This window comes from Lissotriton helveticus, chromosome 5_1 (assembly GCF_964261635.1).
Source record: "Lissotriton helveticus chromosome 5_1, aLisHel1.1, whole genome shotgun sequence".
Classification (NCBI taxonomy): domain Eukaryota; kingdom Metazoa; phylum Chordata; class Amphibia; order Caudata; family Salamandridae; genus Lissotriton; species Lissotriton helveticus.
Window position 1 is genome coordinate 104,054,117 of NC_136065.1, and position 21,031 is coordinate 104,075,147.

A 21,031-nucleotide genomic window follows, 5' to 3' on the forward strand; every position below is an offset into this window, starting at 1 on the left:
GCTCAGTGCTGCAGGAGCTTACTATAGATGAAAACTCAGGCGTAATAGAGAAGCAGGCAACAGCGAAGATGGGAAAGCACATGGCAAACACGTGACTAACTAAAATGGACGCCACAAACAAAATGGCTTCAGCTCATACTAACAGCGATCTCTGTCAAATTTCCACATGGGTTCCTAGTAGATCCCGTTGTGCTTCATCACGACCGTGATAGATGTGTAAAAGAATAAAAATAGGAATCAGAGATGGCGACATTCTATGTTCCTATAGTACCTAGATTCAGGTAATAAGGCGTCAATGTGCCTATGTGAACGTCCCGTGGACGTTCCTGGATCCAACCCCTCAAATAATAAAGGTTGGCCTCATCGGCATGTCAGCGCAGTGATGAAGAGGTGAACAGTGCCACTCCTTAATTACAGCCCCTCCTCTGTTTGATTGTCGTTTTTTATCATTGATCAAGCTTCCTTCACACTCTGGATGGGAACAGTAGCAGCGCCGGTTCTCACACAATGAGCAGGCATAGTGCAGGATCATACAGGCACAGGTACATCAAGCTTCCTTCACCCAGAGGTTGGGTACAGCAGCAGTTCTCACGCAGTGAGCAGGCACAGTGCAGGGTCACACAGGTACAGGCAGATCAAGCTTCCTTCACACACAGAATGGGTACATTAGCATCAGTGACAATGCAGACTTCCCTTATGTATGGAACAGTCAGGACACAACCATACATGCTCACATCGTGTGGGAACACTCAGGGGGGATTTCAGAGACACAAAGCATATTCAATCTGCTCCAGCTTGAACTTGAGAACATGATAACCTATGCAGGAGAAAAAGTTCAATATGAAAATGTTGACTAAATCCTTCCTCACACTCATAAAAGGTAGGTACAGCACAAGTAAGAGCAGTGCAAGCTTCCCTCACACATACACCAGGTTCATCAGCAGCAATAGCAGTACACGCTTACTCTCAACAGGTGCAGCACAGACAACAGTTAAAGTATCCTCTAACACAGACCAGGTGCAACAAAGATAACAGCAGTGCAAGCTTCCCTCACACAGAAGAGGTGTATCACAGACACCAACGGTGCAAGCTTCTCGTACACATAGAAGAGGTGCAGCACAGACAGCAGCAGTGGAAGTTTTCTTCACACACAGAAGAGGTGCAGTACAAGCAAGGGTAGTGCAAGAGCTCCTCACGCAAGAGGTACAGTACAGACAACAGCAGTGCAAGCTACCCTCTCACACAGAACAAGTACAACACTGACTGCAGCAGTGTGAGCTTCCCTCACACACATGAGGTGCAGCATATGAAACAGCAGCTCAAGCTTCCCTCACACACAGAACAGGTTCATCAACAGCGATAGCTGTTCATTGTTCCTCTCAACAGGTGCAGCACCGGCAAACGTTCAAGTATCCGCGTATAACGAAAAGTTACAACACAGATAACAGCAGTGCAAGCTTCCCTTACACACAGAACAGGTGCAGCACAAACAAAAACAGTGCAAGCTTCTGTCACACAGGGGTGAGATGCGGCTTAGCGGCCAGGGCGGCTGACTCCTGAGCACTGAGCTCCCGGTTCGATACCCCGCGCTGGCGGCAGCGCAGCCCAGCACCATGTGACTCTGGGCAATAGCTCGCTTAATCGTCCTGATGGCCCCCAGCGCCTTGAGACCCTTAGGGTTGATTAGTTCATGCTTTACAACTACCGGATTAAGAGACAGAAGTGCAGTACAAGCAACAGAAGTGCAAGCCCTCCTCACACATGAGGTACAGCACAGACAACAGCAGTGCAGGCTACCCTCTCACACAGAACAGGTACAACACAGATAACATTAGTGCAAGCTTCCCTCACACAGATGAGGGGCATCAAAGACACCAGCAGTGCAAACTTCCCTTACACACAGAACAGGTGCAGCAAAAGCAACAGTAGTGCACAATCTCGTCACGCAAGGGGTACGGTACAGACAAAAACAGTGCAAGCTTCCACATACACCTAAGGTTGCATCACAAGCAACAGCAGCTCAAGCATACTTCACACAGAAGAGATGTAATACAAGCTACATCAGTGCAAGCTTCCCTTACACACAGAACAGGTACAGCACAGACAACAGCTGTTCAAGCTTCCTTCACACATAGAACTGGTACAGCACAGACAACAGCTGTTCAAGCTTCCCTCACACATAGAACAGGTACAGCACAGACAACAGCTGTTCACGCTTCCCTCACCCATAGAACAGGTACAGCACAGACAACAGCTGTTCACGCTTCTCTCACCCATAGAACAGGTACAGCACAGACAACAGCTGTTCACGCTTCCCTCACCCATAGAACAGGTACAGCACAGACACCAGCAGTGGCAGCTTCCCTCACACATAGAACTGGTACAGCACGCACAACAGCTGTTCAAGCTTCCCTCACACATAGAACAGGTACAGCACAGACAACAGCTGTTCAAGCTTCCCTCACACATAGAACTGGTACAGCACACACAACAGCTGTTCAAGTTTGCCTCACGCACAGAGGAGGTGCAGCACAGACAACAGCTGTTCACGCTTCCCTCACACATAGAACTGGTACAGCACACACAACAGCTGTTCAAGCTTCCCTCGCCCATAGAACTGGTACAGCACAGACAACAGCTGTTCAAGCTTCCCTCACACATAGAACTGGTACAGCACACACAACAGCTGTTCACGCTTCCCTCACCCATAGAATAGGTACAGCACACACAACAGCTGTTCAAGCTTCCCTCACACATAGAACAGGTACAGCACAGACAACAGCTGTTCAAGCTTCCCTCACACATAGAACTGGTACAGCACATACAACAGCTGTTCAAGCTTCCCTCACACATAGAACAGGTACAGCACAGACAACAGCTGTTCAAGCTTCCCTCACACACAGAACAGATACAGCACAGACAACAGCTGTTCAAGCTTCCCTCACACATAGAACTGGTACAGCACAGACAACAGCTATTCAAGCTTCCCTCACCCATAGAACAGGTACAGCACAGACAACAGCTGTTCACGCTTCCCTCACCCATAGAACAGGTACAGCACAGACAACAGCTGTTCACGCTTCCCTCACCCATAGAACAGGTACAGCACAGACACCAGCAGTAGCAGCTTCCCTCACACATAGAACTGGTACAGCACACACAACAGCTGTTCAAGCTTCCCTCGCCCATAGAACTGGTACAGCACAGACAACAGCTGTTCAAGCTTCCCTCACACATAGAACTGGTACAGCACACACAACAGCTGTTCAAGTTTGCCTCACGCACAGAGGAGGTGCAGCACAGACAACAGCTGTTCACGCTTCCCTCACACATAGAACTGGTACAGCACACACAACAGCTGTTCAAGCTTCCCTCGCCCCTAGAACTGGTACAGCACAGACAACAGCTGTTCAAGCTTCCCTCACACATAGAACTGGTACAGCACACACAACAGCTGTTCACGCTTCCCTCACCCATAGAACAGGTACAGCACACACAACAGCTGTTCAAGCTTCCCTCACACATAGAACAGGTACAGCACAGACAACAGCTGTTCAAGCTTTCCTCACACATAGAACTGGTACAGCACACACAACAGCTGTTCAAGCTTCCCTCACACATAGAACAGGTACAGCACAGACAACAGCTGTTCAAGCTTCCCTAACACACAGAACAGGTACAGCACAGACAACAGCTGTTCAAGCTTCCCTCACACATAGAACTGGTACAGCACAGACAACAGCTGTTCAAGCTTCCCTCACCCATAGAACAGGTACAGCACAGACAACAGCTGTTCACGCTTCCCTCACCCATAGAACAGGTACAGCACAGACAACAGCTGTTCACGCTTCCCTCACCCATAGAACAGGTACAGCACAGACACCAGCAGTAGCAGCTTCCCTCACACATAGAACTGGTACAGCACACACAACAGCTGTTCAAGCTTCCCTCGCCCATAGAACTGGTACAGCACAGACAACAGCTGTTCAAGCTTCCCTCACACATAGAACTGGTACAGCACACACAACAGCTGTTCAAGTTTGCCTCACGCACAGAGGAGGTGCAGCACAGACAACAGCTGTTCACGCTTCCCTCACACATAGAACTGGTACAGCACACACAACAGCTGTTCAAGCTTCCCTCGCCCATAGAACTGGTACAGCACAGACAACAGCTGTTCAAGCTTCCCTCACACATAGAACTGGTACAGCACACACAACAGCTGTTCACGCTTCCCTCACCCATAGAACAGGTACAGCACACACAACAGCTGTTCAAGCTTCCCTCACACATAGAACAGGTACAGCACAGACAACAGCTGTTCAAGCTTCCCTCACACATAGAACTGGTACAGCGCACACAACAGCTGTTCAAGCTTCCCTCACACATAGAACAGGTGCAGCACTAGCATGCAAGCTTCCCTAGCCCACAGAACAGTTATTCACAGGCAGCAGCTGTACAGGCTTTCCTCATACAGAGAACAGATAATCACAGGCATTTTACAATTCTGCCTACCTAAGCAAACCAGAAACATCTGTTTGTCCCTCGAAACGTGTTGTTAGGCAATGGACTGCAATAACACAATTGCACTACCACATAATTGGATATTACTATTTGGAATTGTTTAAATGTACAACACGTATTGTTCCACGTGGCATTGTGTTTTACACAATTTTCACTATAGTTGTGTAAAAGTAAAGTCGTTGCTTGCACTTATTCTTGCTTATAATGTGCCTTCGTGTATATGTGTGAAAATCCAAAATAGCAAATGCATAAAGACATTGCTTCAAAATTATTTTAAAGCTGTCTGTAGAATTCTTAAATGATTATTGTAATAAAACCTCTGCAGACTTGACATTTTGAAAATAATGCAGAGGAGTTTACAGAAATCCATATTTAGGTGGCAGCTCCTGGCACAGAATCTGAGAACGAAACCAAGTGCTGCGGGGAGGAGTGTAACATGAACCCGGAAGTCCCAGCGCAGCCAGAGAGGGGCAGAAGCACAGACACGCCCACTGCACACAGAGAGAGAAATGAAACTTTCCTTCATTGCTGCATCATGGCGGCAGCAGCTCAGCTCGGGAACCTCCAGGAAGAGGCCTCTTGTTCCATCTGTCTGGAATATTTCATTGATCCGGTGATGATCGATTGTGGACATAACTTCTGCCGCTCCTGCATCACTCAGAGCTGGGAGGGAAGAGATGGAAACTTCCCCTGTCCACAGTGCAGGGAAATATCTTCTGCGAAAAACCTCAGACCCAACAGACAACTGGGGAACATGGTGGAAATTGCAAAACAGCTTCATCTGCCACCAGTGAAGCCCCCGGAGGAGAATCTGTGTGAGAAACATGGAGAGAAACTGAGGCTGTTCTGTGCAAAGGATCAGAGGATGTCATTATACAATTTAACATATGATCAAAGGCATGTATGAAAACACTGGTAATGATTGTTGAATGCCGACGCGTTTCGGCAAAACCTTCTTCAGGATTTTCATACCAGAGGTTACCGCACTGAATCCGTAGATGGTATTAACAGAGACCAACCCTCATCTTTTGAAGTTGTGAATTATGGTTACCAAAACTGTATAACACTTCATCACTGTAAATTTCTATGTAATTCTCTAAGTAGTTCTTGAGCCGTAGAGATTAACACGTAGGGCTTGTACTACCTCTTCTCTTGTATTATGTCCCTTAGCTGGCCACTGACTCTGTATCCTGCTTATTTCTGTTGGTCGGAGGCCTAGTTGGTATATCAATATTCTTTAAAGCTGAGATGAATGTCACCAGTGGCGTATTCTTATATACATGGACTCCCAGTGTAGTAGTATAGGATGATATAGTCCTAAAACCCCATCAAAATTATAGAGCGCTTCTGCCTCCGACCAGCTATCCGACCAAGGCAGATGTGATCATGTCTGAGATTTCTTCTATTAAGTGCATGTTTGGTCCGTGTGGTCTGTAGATCAGTTGAAAAGAAGCTATTTTGGAGGTTCGTAGAGAGAAGTGGCAGGAGAGGAGCTTGAAAGAGTTAGGTATGGTAGAGTTACTAACAGTGAGGGTCAGAATGTCATATGTGTGTTTGCAAGACTCCCCCGACCCTGTTTAGAGTGTGTGATCTATGTGTGGGAGCATCTTATTTCAGGGATGAGGACATCCAGACTGTGCATGAAGGCGGGTGTGAACCATGTTGAAGAGGGAAACTAGGTTGCTTCACTGCACAGTGTGCATAAATGAGCATCAATTAGGAAATTCACAGATAATGTAAATTGTTTATGCTTTGGGTCCCAAAACGCACTGTAGTGACTCTTCTTTGTAAGTAGGACCACTCTCTAGAGATCTACAATTATTTCTTGCACTCTCGTCTCTGCAGGTAAAGCTTCAAGAGTGGCTGCGTCTTCTGAAGAAAGAGGAGAAATATATTCTGAAGTCTAAAGTCAAAGACGAGAAACGATGTAAAACCATGAGGGTGAGTGGCTGCAGTGAGTGCTGTGTCTGTATATGTCTGTGCCCATGTCTTTGTGTGGACACACAGAGGCTGATGTGTGACTCTACAGACTGGCTCATGGTTCACACCAGATAAATATACTGACCGGAGTCACTGCACTTGGATATTGGGGCTGAAATCGGCCAATGAGTCGTCCTGAAATTAACTAAAACAAGAATTACTCTTCTGATCTTAAGGTAGTACTTACATACTTATGTGGTTTGTGTTAGAGTATGTGTGCGCAGAAGTGGCATTATCTGGCTGTGAGCATGTACCAGTGTGTGTGTACATGTGCATGCAAGTTCACTATTATGTGTCTAAGGATGTGTTCTTGTATGGATAGGTTTGGAGTTATCTGTGGGAGTGCATGCATGTCTGTGCATCTCTATGTTTGTGTGATTTTGTGGGGATGGAAGAGTATTTGCCTGTGTATGCATAAATGGATTTTTGTTTAGCCACAGAGTATGCAAATACACATGCGTATTTGTGTGTGTGTTTGAGGGTTGTGTGAGGTTTGGTCTTCATTTATTGGCTGTGGGTGTGTGCTTGCTTATGTGGATGCTTGTCTGTGGGTTTGCATTCCACAAAGTCTGGTGGTATTCATGAGGGTGTCAAATGCATGTGTGCATCTGTATGAGTGTGTGCCTCAGTGAGCTCCTGTGTGTATAGATCTGGTGTTATTCCTCAGTGAGATGTAGGCATCTGCATGTGAGTATGTGAATGCATAGTTGTGCCTGTGAGTGTGTGACTCTGTGACTCTGTGTATGCATGGACTGAAGATATCCTTCTGGTGAGTTTTTACAAACATTTGTATGTGATAATACACTGCATAAGTGTGAGCCCCTGTGGGGTTGTGTATGCATAGATTGAAGATATCCATATGTGAGGTTGTAATAACCATTTGTGTGTGAGTCTGCACAATAATGTGTACATCTGTACTGGTGTGCACCTCTGTGAGTTTGTGTATGCATGGATCTGGAGTTATCTATCCATCCTTCAGACTGAGCAAGCTTGGTGTAAGGCCCTTCCTAAACCAAGGTTTTAGTAATGTGATTATGCTATGGTATTGCATAAACCTCATCGAACCACAGAACATCCAACAGATTTAATCTAGGTAATAATCCAGCATGGAGGCTCAAATATTGTGGTGATGAATTTTAACCCAAGAATAGTCCATTAATTGTAAACCAAATGCCCTAACAACGTAACACGTTTCGGGACATGCACTTTCTCTTACTCAGGACACATCCTTTTCTAATTCTGGAAATGACATAGGCACTGCTCAGCTTCCGCCACTGACCAGTGCTTAATTTGAGACAGTAGGTTCTTGTGTTCTGCACCAGCACTAAGTTGTCAGCACCGGCTCTAGTGATAGTCCAACACATAGTGGTGCTATCTATATAATTATGAAATGAGAAAAGCAAAAGTGAATGATAAGTCAATATACATTAGAAAAGAATAAGATATGCAGCCCAAGCCATTATTACAGCTTTGGAGGCCTGGATTAGTCTGACCTGTCACACTTGTAGGAATATGATGGTTGATGCTTGTGTTGGTACTGTCATTGGCAGAGCTTTAAGGTGCTATGGATGGTTCAGGTGGAAGCGGCCTCCAGAGAAGGGGAATGGCACTTATTGTGTGCCAAATTAACCACTGCGACTGACCTCGGACATTCTCTGTTCAGCTCAATCTTCATTGCAAAGTTTTCCTGCAACAGTCTCATTAATTGCCCATAGTTTGACCTGTCACATTTTATGCCTTCATTAGACCTCTCTTACAGTGACAGGCCATTGCTGACTGGAGTGTCCCAGAATAACTAGTGCACTTAACCCTGCCTCAGGATGGAAGAAAGGGCAGGCCTGTAACGTGGGAGCACCTTCAGCAGTGGTGCACATTTATCACTGCTCTGATATTTAAGTGTTTAACAGGAATGTTTATAGTGATACATTTAACAAGGGTGTCGCTGCCATGAATATTTCATGGTATGTGATAAACTCTCCCACAACTTTTGTGAAGTGTTTTGTCCTAAAGTGCACCCTTCATTCTGTAATGTTTGTTACCTTACTTGTCGCTATACCGCCTGATAGTATTCTCACCGGGTGTTCCTTCATTGCTCTGCAGGGTTGCAATGTACAATCCCCAAATGTAGTGCAGCTGACCTCTGGTGCCCTCTACTTCTCTAAGAGTTCTAGTGTCTATGGTCCCCGGTAGATCATAGGGGCCTAGGCTTTGTTCAAGCACAGACTCCGTTTGCTCTGCGTAGATCAGTTCAGTGGCTTTGGACTGAAAAAATTCACTCTGGATCACCCAACTGGCTAATGCATAGATCAATTCAGTCACTTTTGGGTGAAAAAGTTCACATGGGCAAAGACTATAATACTTGTACTGTAGATTTCTCTGCATTGGTATACCTACTCGGTTTGATGGCATGGTTGGTGTGCCTGTTGCTGTAGCAGCGGCTTCAGCTGTGCGGCGTTGTAGGGACAGTCTCATTCGAAGTCAAGGATTTCTAGTGATAATCAGTCATGCAGACCTGTGCAATGCTCATCTTTGACCGTTGTGGCTTCCCAGGCCAGTCGGTCATAGCAGTTGCATCCTCAGGGTCTGGTCCTCAGTGGATGGTCATCATTGGCAGTTGCGGCTTTCCAGGCCAGAGCAGTGATCGTTGATGGCGGTTCTTTCTGTTGCAGTTCTGATGGCAGGCAGCAGCAGGCACATATCGAGGCAGTGCACAACACAATGTTCATTCTCACTGGAATGGTTTGGCCCAGTCCACAAAGGGAGACTGGGAGACCCCACACAACACGGATTGCTCCTGTCTTCTCTGCGACCGGCACTCACGGCTTTCTCTGGGTGTTTCTCATGCCAGAAATATGCTGGGCTTCTCTCCTGTACAGGCTGCACTCGTTCATCATGTGACGCTCTCCTTCCTTCTCTCAGCAGGCAGGCTTCTAGGTGCTAGGCACGCCCTCGGCTCTTCCTGCAAGTAGTACAGACTTCAGTTGATGCTCTCTCCCCCCTGGGAGACTGTCTCTTAGGCAGACACCAGCCCTGGTCACACAGCGATCCGAGTACCGTACACAGCACTCCCGTCCTTGGTCAAGAAGAACTTGGAATTCAAACATGGTGGGGTGCTTCGGGTCCTACTTTATTGTACTCATTTTGCAGATGGGAGATGCAGATCCCCTCTCTAAGGCTGTGTAACCTGTTTTGGTTGATTATCTTCCAAATGTAATTTTCTAGCTATCTCTATGCAAGGTGGTGACACTCAAAGGAGGCAGCAATGATGCTGGCATCAAGCAGGAGTGTCTAAAACAGGGGCACAATGAAGGGTGAGATCTCTGCACCTGGCTGTCATCAGCTTTCCTGAAGCAGTGATGAGGGACAGATGAAAGGGCTGGTCCTGCTTGAAAATTCCTGTACTATAAACAGAAGCAGCTGTCCTACCCATCACCATTACTGTCTTCTAAATGGCAGTGCACAGGAAGGACCAATCAGCAGCGCTTTGCTTACAAGGACTTAAACTTAATTTCCAAGGGTAGCCCTAGCTCCATTCTCACCCACTTTTAGTGTCTGGATCTCCTCCCTCAACTTGAGCCACAGGAATGCAGTCAATACACTTCCATTGTCTTGAGAAGCTGTATCCACCCTCCATTTTGTGCTCTGCGTAACTAGAAGCCAAAAGACACCCAAACGCTGGATGGAATGCTGAACAGATCAAAACATTCACCCCCAGTCAAGAGCTCTGAGTTAAATCCATTGTTCGTTTGCTCACCATGCCACCCCAGTTTAGACCCAGCCATATTCAAATCAGTCTTGACCCTGTTTCTCCTGGGAAAAGTCCAGCCCAAACTAGGTCCTCCCTGGGCTGGAATCAAGCATCCTGGGACCGGTTTGGGGGATTTACCCCCATTAGCCAGGCTAGCTTGACTCCAGTGGCACAGTGAGCCCAGACCCAAGTTTATACACTTCCATTGTCTTGAGAAGCTGTATCCACCCTCCACCTTTTACCATGTTAAACCAGAAGGCAAGCAAAATGAATGCCACTGGCCTCAATACTCACTCTCACCATACACAGACGCTTATTACCACACATGTGCTACACATTCACCGTACTTGCATGCACTAGACATGCGCACAAAAGGTTAGCACAAGGGTCTGGGGCTCACATTAAAGCAGTACAGTAGACTGCACTCTCATCGGACACAGGAAAAAGGTCTGGTCATAACTGATCTGGTTATCTATCAGAAAGGGGGGGAATGAACCACATAAGTCTCAATACCAGAGTCTCAGAACATTTTGCCTCGGAGGCCCTCAACCACACGTTCAAGACTGTGTTGTATGTAATCTCAGCTTAATGTAGTTCAGTTATCATCGGGTGTTGTCCCTGGAGTGTCCCGTTCTCTGCAAATGATATCAAAACCTCCTCCAGGAGAGAGACTGTCTGGATGTTGACAGTGGTGAGTGGATTAAAATGATCTCCTATCCTTTAGGTGTATCTTTATTGGGAGAAAAGAGTAGGATAGGGATACGCCTAAAAAAAAGTTGTTTAGTAGATGTGTCACTGGTCCCCGACACCTAGTGGTCGGGTCAACGTCTTGGCCTTGAACAGCCCCTGCTGGTCCAAGGCCTTCATAAGGACCATAAAAATATATATGGAGGCCTTGTACATCATGGCTTCCCAGATAGTGTGTTATTAGTGAGTGGAAGCACTCACCAGTCCTCATCAGTGAGCACACTTTGCTCTAGAGGGAATGTGGTTATAGGCCTATAACTGTGACAAAAACAAAGGAAAATGAAATGCATGATAAACTAACATTGCCAATTTCCCAATTCACTCAGTGTGACACTAAAAAAATAGGGTAGCGATGTCACTGGTGACGGTGTGGTTATTTGTCCTATAGATATACATTAGTAAAAGAAAGATATAGCCAGGGAGAACAGGGACACTACCTTGCTCTCACTGTTGGTAAATGTGAATAGAGAGCTGTGAGGTAAAGCATAGCGCTCTCTCTGTTAAATAATTATGATAGTGTATAGATGAATCATCTGCTGGCAGAACTAAGGGACAAATATTTCTTAGTAATCTAAACAAGTGAAATGAAAATACTCGGCTGTTTGAAGAACCCAGAACGGGGGGGGGGGGGATAGGGTAGTATTTTTTTTAATCAAAAAAACAAATATACTTTTATCTTAAATATGCATTTCATTTGCATCATGGTGTGGAGAAATGCAGAACTGTGGCTTAAGTCTGAAGGGAAAATAAAATAAGGCAAAAAATCAATATGCACTTTCTTTTAAAGTGAAAACTAATCCATAAAGGGGAGAATTCTGTACTAGACGCACTGACCAAGATGAGTGAGTGCTTCCACTCACTAATAACACACTGTCCGGGAATCCCTGAAGAATAAGATCTCCATATGCATTTCTTTTGTCCTGATATAGGCCATAGACCCGTAGGGGCTGTTCTAGGCCAAAATATGTTGACTAGACCACTAGGTGTCGTGGACCGGTAAACACTGCTTTGTTTTTAGACTTATCCCATATCGTACTCATTTCCCCCAATGAAGAATCACCAAAAGCATAGGAGATAATTTGTCAACATCCAGGTAGTCTCCCTCCTGGTGTAGCTTTTGATGTAACTTGTAGAACGGGACACTTAAGTGACAAGACCCGATGATGATGCTATCTACCGAACCACACTAAGCGGAGTTTACGTACACCGCAGTCTGTGAACGTGTGGTTGAGGGTCTCTGAGACAAAAAGTTCTGACACTCAGGTATTGAGACTTATGTGATTCATTCCCACTCTTTCTGATATATAACCAGTACCTCTTGGAAGCTGAATGAACCTCTGCTTCTACCTCCCTCCATTTTTTTGATCTGTACCATAATTGATGATCCTCAGAGCTTTTTCTGCTACCACCACCAATTTAGGTGGCCAATTCAGGGCAATGGATTAGTGTAATTTAGATTATGAGGGCATGCTTGGAGCCCCTCTCCAGGTCACCGAACAGATTCGAAAACTCACATTACCAAGGATAGACGTAGGCCTCTGTGCACATGTTGTGAGAAGTTAGCCTGGCATATGATGTCCACTATTCTAGTGGGCACCTTGCACCAGTCTAAACGACCCTTATTGATGGTGGTTGTAAAGTCAACCTTATAGACAAGCTATCCTAGTGGTAGCATGGACCAGCAGTCTTAGGCTAAAACTTCAGAGAGCATGTGAAGCCAGCTGTTTTACCATATATAATACCTTGAATACCAAACGAAAGGACACCACACAAGGTATATATAAAATATATATGTATTTATTACTAACACAACCCCTCTGGACTCTTTATGAGATACATGTTACTCGTTAAGCATACTCAGTGGCGGCTGGTGATATTTAAAAAAAGGTGGGGGCGTAAAAGTTGTGGTGGAGAGCAGTGCGGTGAGCAAGCGCAGCTTGGGAGCCCGAATGGCATAACGGGGGTTCTGGAGGTTTATTCTCCTGGTGTCACAACGTAAGAATCCCACTTTGCCCATACTTCCTGATGAATACATTTTAGAAGTTATAATCCATACATTCAAAAACTATTTTAAGTTTCCTCTCGGGGTAAAGCAAATGTATGTGCTTTCAGTACATAAATGTAATTCTTTCAATTACCTTTACAATGGAGTACAAAATGCCCAGAGACCTAATGCTGAATGTAGGACGGTCGATTCGAACAGAGAGAAAGTTAAAATGTTTTAAAGCTATTAAATGTGCTACAATAATTTATTGGAGCACATTTAATTGCTTTAAAACATTATAATAATAATACCTACTGAACAACGCAGGTATAGTGAAATAGAAAGAGCATCGGACAGCAAAAGAAAAAAAAACATCGGAAGAGCACGAGAAACCAGAGGAAGGGAGAGTTTGGGAGCGAGATCAGTGGAGCTGCGAATTTAACAGTTGCCACTAATGAACACAGTTCACAACAACGCACGATATTTTATATGAATTTAATGCACCATGCCCTCTGGGGCTATTCTTTATTTTAAACGAAGGGCTCGGGCCACACCCTGGCCCCTTCCTCTATGTGGCTCTCACCCAGGCAATTCTTCCACCTGCGGCCCTAACATCACCTCCAGATGAGGCGTCAATGCTGGGAAGCGTGACTCCGATCTGAGTGTGATAAAGCACAGCACTCATGACGTGGTGGTGCCGTGGCGCCAGGCAGAATCTTGGAGGCTATCCCCTCCCCCTCTGGCGTTTCCCATTTACCCAGCGACTACCTACAGTCCGAAAAGGCCTTTGGCGCAGCACTGGCAGCCACTGGCCTATTACAAACATATCTAGGGTGTCCCTCGATCTCGCCAGGTCGGTCTCCCAGTCCTAAATCTGCCGGTCACTGTCTAGGGTTCAAAAAGAACGGGAGTGCAGATGGAGAGCTCTGGCCATAGTGGGTAGACTACTACATAAGTGCCATTCTGGCTGGCAATCTAGTCCAAATAAATATATTGAACTTCCTGGCTCAGAAAGTTCCAACATATGTATTTGGAACAGAAAGCCAGCCGGGGTGGCAGTGGGTAACCAAGTTCCGGCCTCGGTGTCCTGTTGGTGCAACATACTGTAATTCAGAATCACGTTCATCTGATTCTGGGCAATTTGGGCAAACCACTAGTCCCTGCAAATGGCGATTGTCCCCCGGGCCGTGCCTACCAAAAATTTATGTGTCCTTCATGTGTAGAGTGAATTCATTCATCACTATCTACACACTGTTGCTGCGGGGGGGGGGGGGGTAGTAAGACTCTTAATCTTTTACCCGCAGCCGCAGTATGATTATCTGTAATGGAAAAGTACAACTTGGCCAGGCAGGCCATAAGTATGGAACGAAAAAGGCCTAGAAGGCGACAAGTGGCAACTGGTACTCACAACACATTCCTGTCTGCGCCGCTGTGATCAATCATCACATTCACGGAGGCCCAGAATCTCATTGTCAGACAGAAAGGGCAGGACATTCACACATCATTTGCCGATTCCAAATGCCAAGTAGTGCGTGAGGCGGGTCGGGCCCCACAATCAATCTCCGAGGATCAGGCGGGCCACGAGGTCAGCAGCTCTCTTCTCTCTCCAGGCTGTTGTGTGCCGAAGAGGGGAGGGAGGAAGAGAGAGAGGCTGACGCAGTTAGGGCAGAATGGCCAATCACTGCATGGCTACACAATAAAGCCATGCAGTGATTGGTGATTATTCTCCCATGCTGTGGAATTGGAAATGCCCAGCCGAACCACTGAGCTCTACTCTAAAGCAGCCAATCCTGACGCTGTCGAGCAGAGCCAGGATTGGCCTGAGCAGGGCAATTTGACGCTCATTAGGAGGCTTGGGGGCTACGGCTTTAATCCCCCTCGGCTCCCTAATTCTACAGACCAGACTGAACAAGGCTGCTCATGTCGGGCTGGCCGGAAAAAGGCACTGTCTCAACCCGACATGCTCCATTGCAGCTTCTGCTCAAAGACAATCATCGATTTAACCCCCACCCCCTCAGCCTGCCTGCTGCCACACGCTGCATACTGAAATAGAAATTGCCCGCGGCTGAGACAGCTGACTGCCGCGGGCTGAGATTAAGTGGTAATGCTCTCTTTTTTTGTACATGCATATGCACAGTTAATTAGAGCCATGGGGGGGCTAAAATTCAAGGGGGCGACGCCCAAACGCCCTCATGAAGGAACCGCCACTGAGCATACTATAGGTTGAACAAATACAATTCTGCACTAGGGGCCTCAAAACCATATACTAAGTACGTGGTATAAGAACCACTTCAGGAAAGGTGAATAGGCCTAGAGCCTAGGGAATCGCTGGGGCTACACTGGACAACCAATGGATTGGAAGTAGGAGGCCCATGGGAGACGCATGCAGTGTCTAAACACGGATGCGGGTTGCCATAGAGTTACAATGGGAACGTAAAAGTTACAAAGTAGGAGATTCAGGACACTCCAGATGGACTATGGTAAAACCCTTTTAAACTAGGACCCTTGGAGAGTTAACACCCACGTGAGCACCGGAGTACTCGAGTTACCTCACCCAGGGAAGCCGGGTGCATAGGTGTTCTTTCATGTCTGGTTTCGTCGCTGTTTCCTATGGAGAGCTGCAAAGAAGTGCTACAGGCGACCAGGAGAAAAGTGACCGGTTGGATCCAAGGGTGGATCGAAGATGTGAAGAACCTGTAAGCAGAGGGGAGAGAGTCTGGGTCACTAGCCAGTGATCAGGAAGGACCCAGTAAAGAACCAGGCGATGTCAAGTGCTGTGCAGGTGAAGAGGTGAATCTTGTCTCTGCAGCCACGTGGTCCAGGAGGCGTCGATGACAACCAGGAGCTGGAGGCTCGAAGGATCTTGTTCACTGCGGTGTCGGTATCCGGATTGGACCCAACAAGCCTTGGCCAACGCAATCCACGCAGAAGATGAAGATCGGCTCTTTTCAGACCAGCAGGGTCTGGGGAGCTTCACCTTGGAAGGAAGCTGGGGCAAGCCTGGCGCAACCAGGCCAGCGGTGTTGAATCAAAGGAAAGTCTTCAGGGGGCTAACTAGCCAACGGGCTAGCAACCAGGAAGACGCAGTGAGCTGAAATGCAGCAGCAGGCCCCACGCGGCACTCGTGGAGTGTGGAGGGCTGAGCTTTGGCAAAAATGGTGCTCGGGTCTGGGGCTTATCAAACCCCAATGCACAACTGCGAGGGTGTCTCGGTAGTTGCACAGTTAGCAACAAGCAGGATGTCCAGGGGATCTGGTCCCACGTCTCTCGTGTCCGCCACGGTTCTCAACTTTGCTGTGGGTGTGGGTCGGAGTCGAAGAAGTCTGGAAGTCCAGTCCTGAGTAGCTGAGTCTTCGGGTTCCAGCAGAAGCGACAGCAAAGCAAACCGGCAAGGTACTGGTGGTGCCTCTTTGCACAGGGTGGTCACTCCTTGACCACAAGGGAGATGTCTTCAGTCTTCTATCGATGTAGAACATCGAAGGTCCAAGAGTTTTGTCTCAGTCCAGGATAATCTAATGTATCTAGACACAGCTCCTATCTTTATACCAAACTAAGGGGCTGGATTACCTGCTAGGTCCCTCCTATGGGTGGAACCTTTGTCCAGTTTCACGCCAGAGCGGGGCTGGAGTGCCCCAGCAACTGGTTTGAACCGGGCTATGCATGGAGCACCTTGTGTGCCCCAGGCAATGTCTCGTTTTGCAACCCTCCCTGCCCCAATACACTAAAAGCCTGTCTGGGTAGCACCTCCCAAGGCAGGAAACCTATTGTCCAGGCCTCCCCTGCCGGAGTTTCGTCCAGCAGCACGAGGTCAGACTCGTGTCTGTGGCAGCAGCATCCATTTTGTGATGCTGGGGCTCTGTTTAACTTTTATCCGGGTAAAGCAGTAACCTACATGTCTTTTCCCTCTAGAAGGGTGGAATGCTACCCCTGCCGCCAGAATTGGCAGGGGGGGTAGTATTCCAAAGTGTTTGACACCTTACACAACATGTTTTGATAAAGCCAAACCAAAGTTAGCATTAACCGCGAGGATTATAATGCACTTAAGAGTATATGATATGGCTATATCATCGAACAGCTATAAGGAGATGGTTCTGAAAGCTGTAGAAGGGCTCAGCTCATGCTAGAGCACCCTCTCACATAAAACCAAGCACTCTGCCTCCAGGATTGTCTAGGCCTACCATAGGAGTGGCTTTTAGGTGTCTATGTGTCTATAGGTTTAGGTAGATCTAGGGATATTATATCTAAGTAAGGGGTGATTACACCACCTTACCCAGGCTGAGTGATCAGCCTGTGGTGTCAGTTTGGATGGACAGCCAGGGGTGGCATAATACATGCTTCAGCCCCTGGTAGGCCTTGGATGCACCTATGCCCTGGGTACCTATGGTACACTATACAGGGGCTCACAAAGGTGACCCAATTCCCAATAAAGTACATGGTATCAATTTTGGGAGAGAACAGCTGGGCTGTGTCTGATTAGCAGGCCCACAGCCACACTAAAGTCGAAAAACCAGAGAATCGCAGCAAAAAGTGGGGGCGACCATAAGAAGCAGACACTACTGTCCCAAACATGTTATAATAGCTTAATTACACTGCTGCACAAGAGATCAGGAGACCCGTTTCACCCTTTTGCCATGCCGAAGACATTGCCGCCCCAACATACCCTATCATACAGTTCACTGACTACCTTCTGTGCACTTACCCTGTCACAGGGCATTAGTTACTAAGTCAAGTTCTGGGATGCAGATTGTTAGCAGATCCCCGAAACTAGGAACCCTGTCCTGACGAAGACTCCTTTAGGTCGACGGGGGGTAGAAACACACTGTATCAACCACACGGAGGAGGACTATGAGTTCAAATCCTTTAAAAATTTCAGGCAGTGATAGATATTTGATTACCCCCGCTGTCACAAGAGGTCTTTGCTTTATCTTAAGCAGTTTACTAGTCATTGCAGTATATACAGATCGTAAAATGTTACATGATCATAGTGGTGATAAGGTTTCCACACTGCAGCTGACTGACAGAAAGGGTGGAAACGCAAAAGATCCGCAGGGGGAGCTGCGACATCTGCTTGCTGCAGGGGATGGACATGCTTGGGTGAGGAAACAACAGACTCCTATCGCAGCTCCTGGGCCTTTGTACCTACTGGGTACCAGTGTTGCAGATGTCTTGGAGGATAAGCACTCCCATCGTTCACATATATCTCCTCAGGGTGACCACGGATCGCCTCTGATCCTCTTGCCGCAGCGCTGGGCCTACTGGAGAAATTGTTCGGAAGCACACCACGGGTCACGTGCCGGGGAGAGTATCCAGGAAGAAAGGGTTTGCAACCCTGCGCGTAGAGGGAACAGAACACCATACTGACGATGGCGAGGAAGCACCAGAGAAGCGGATAGACAGTGCCCCTAGGGATCCTACCCTAGCTGACATTCTGCAGGCCATCACCTCATCAAGAGAGGCTCTGGAAACAAAGATAGACTCCATAGGGGCAGACCATACCCTGTTGAAAGATGACTCAAAGAAAGAGTGACTCTCAACAAGAAAACTATGGGGGATCTCCTGTAGGTGGTTGCTACTTTACAGCGCATCCTGGACACTCTTGAAACCAGGATCAAAGTGCTGGAGCTGCGGGCGGAGGATAGTGAAGGGCGCTCCCGTAGAGATAACCTGCCCATAGTGGGGATTCCGGAGCAGGAAGAGGGGGCGGATGCTGTGCAGTTCCTAGAGGCCTGGCTCAAGGCGTAGGTGGCCCCGGAAGGTCTCTCCCCCTTCTATGTGCTCGAACGTGCTCACAGAGTCCCAGCAAGGCTGCCCAAACTTGGAGCTCCTCCCCGCCCGCTGGTGGCGAGACTGCTTCACTATCGGGATTGAGACCATATACTGCGACAAGCACGAGAGAAACAGGACTTGCAGATTGGAAATAGCAAAGTGATGATCTTCCTGGATTTCACTAGGGAGGTGCAATGCCAGCGGACCTCCTATATGTCCATTAAGCGGAAACTATGCTATTTGCGGCTACCTTATGCCATGCTGTTCCCGGCACGCCTCTGGGTGATGGATCACTCGGAAATGCATTTCTTTACTACCCTGCAGGCAGTTTGGGAATGGCTAGAGGTCAGACGAAACGCTGGAATACGTACATCATCACCGGGCTTGGCCCGACGAGAGCCGGTCAATCCTCTGCCTCTCCCGACAACCCTCTCGCCGCAGGGACGGAGAATGTAGCGGAACAAAGCGGTGAAAGCGGTGGTCGGAATTAGCCATCGGGCCACTAACCTACACAGGGACATCAGCGACCATGGCACGGACAGGTCCAAGGGCCCTCGGACGAGCGGCGTCCATGGAGAATCGGATGCAGATCTACCAGACATCACCCCACAAACTGCAGAAGGCATAATATGAAGCATGCACTTCAGGTCGCAGGAAAGAAGGGGGGTTCCTGCTGTTGGGAGATGACTTTTACTAGGACTTGCGCCTATACATGGCGACCTAGGAGCACTGCTGTCGAAGCGGGAGCCACCTTCTGAACAATGAGTGGGGGGAGGGGCCTGTGGGAGATCTGGGTTCATTGGGACTAGCTCACACCCGCTACTTTTCGTGAATTATTGTTCACACGCAGAAGTTTGGATGGGAACCTGTTTGTTTGTACCTGTCCTGGGGAGGGGGAGTTCTGGTTGTTGAGGGGATTTGGTTTGGGTCCAGGCATGTCGCTATGGGGAGACTACTACAGGTTCGAACATGTCACAAGCAATGGGACCCACCGTAGGTATTAAATGTGTATCCTGGAACATTAGGAGGATGCACACCATGACCCGACTACATAAAATACACACATTCCTGGTTAGGAGAGAGGTAAACATTACCCTATTGCAGGAGACCCATCTCTCGCAGGCAGAAGGTGCTGCATTACAGCGATGATGGAGGGGGTAGGTGTTTTTTACTACGTACTCGGCCTTTGCCAGAGGGACTTTGATCTGGGTGCGAGCGGGAGTCCCTTTTCAGTGTATTAGGCAAATAATAGACCCAGAGGGCAGGTTTGTGGTGGTTTCAGGGCATTTGGCCGGGCGGGATATAGTGATAGGGAGTTTGTGTGCCCCATATATAGATCAACCCTTTTGCGCACCTTTCACAGACATTGGCATAGGTGTTAACAGGATCGGTGGTGATGGGGGTGGGTACTTTAACTGTATTACTGATGTCAATTTGGACCGTTCCCACCCGCCACTTCCTGACACTCCCGCACCCAGAATTGCTGAGGCTAGACACGACTGGCAGTACCACTGGGGGTTGACGGACACCTGGAGAGCCCATCACCCGGGGAAGAAAGATTACTCATACTTTTCTGCCCTACACAAGATACATGTTTGCTTAGATTCTATTTTGTGCTCCCCGGACATCCATGGAGGGATCAATCTGAGTGAATACTTGACTAGGACAATATCTGATCATAATCCCCTACTGGTGTTCTTGGAGTGGGTAAGGATTAGGACTGCGATCCTAGCTGGCATCTGAGGCCGGAAGCTTTGGCTGATCAGGTGTTTCGGGCAACGACAAGCACCGCTATTGAGGATTATTTTCTCACTAATACCAATACAGCGACAAGTCCACCCCTCGAATGGAATGCCTTGAAAACCGTTATTAGGGGACGTTGCATTGGAGAAGTAGTGGGGGTGTGAAGGTTTTTCTCAGGGAAGTGCAGGACGCGGAACAACGACTTAGGGAAGTAGAGAAGGATAGACCGGAGAGAACAAATAAGCAGGATGATCTCCTCGCTGCCAGGGAAACATTGGCAACACAAGTAGAAAAGCTGTGCTGTTTTTACCATAGGGCCTATATTGCGCAGGTGCACGCTGAGAGGGATAAGTCAGGAGCTTTGCTGGCCTGGCTGGCTAACCGGGCACGCAGACGGACAACGATACTGGAATTGCACGGGCACGATGGCGTGGATTGTTAGTACCAGCAGGATATTAATCTCCAATTTTTTGAGTATTACACTGATTTGTACCAGAGCAGGCTTGATCTGGCAGTGCTTGAAGACGAGGGGTTTCTAG

The 21,031-nt window shown here is 47.7% G+C and overlaps 1 protein-coding gene across 1 annotated transcript in view; it reads left to right on the top strand.

The window, feature by feature from the left end:
- Nucleotides 1-6,415: 6,415 nt before the first annotated feature.
- The window catches only part of LOC144752991 (E3 ubiquitin-protein ligase TRIM39-like), a 292,690-nt gene continuing 278,074 nt past the window's right edge, over nt 6,416-21,031 (top strand). The window contains exon 1 of the mRNA XM_078640802.1: nt 6,416-6,465. The gene's annotated coding sequence lies outside the window, so the exon portion shown is untranslated. The remainder of the gene's footprint in view (nt 6,466-21,031) is intronic.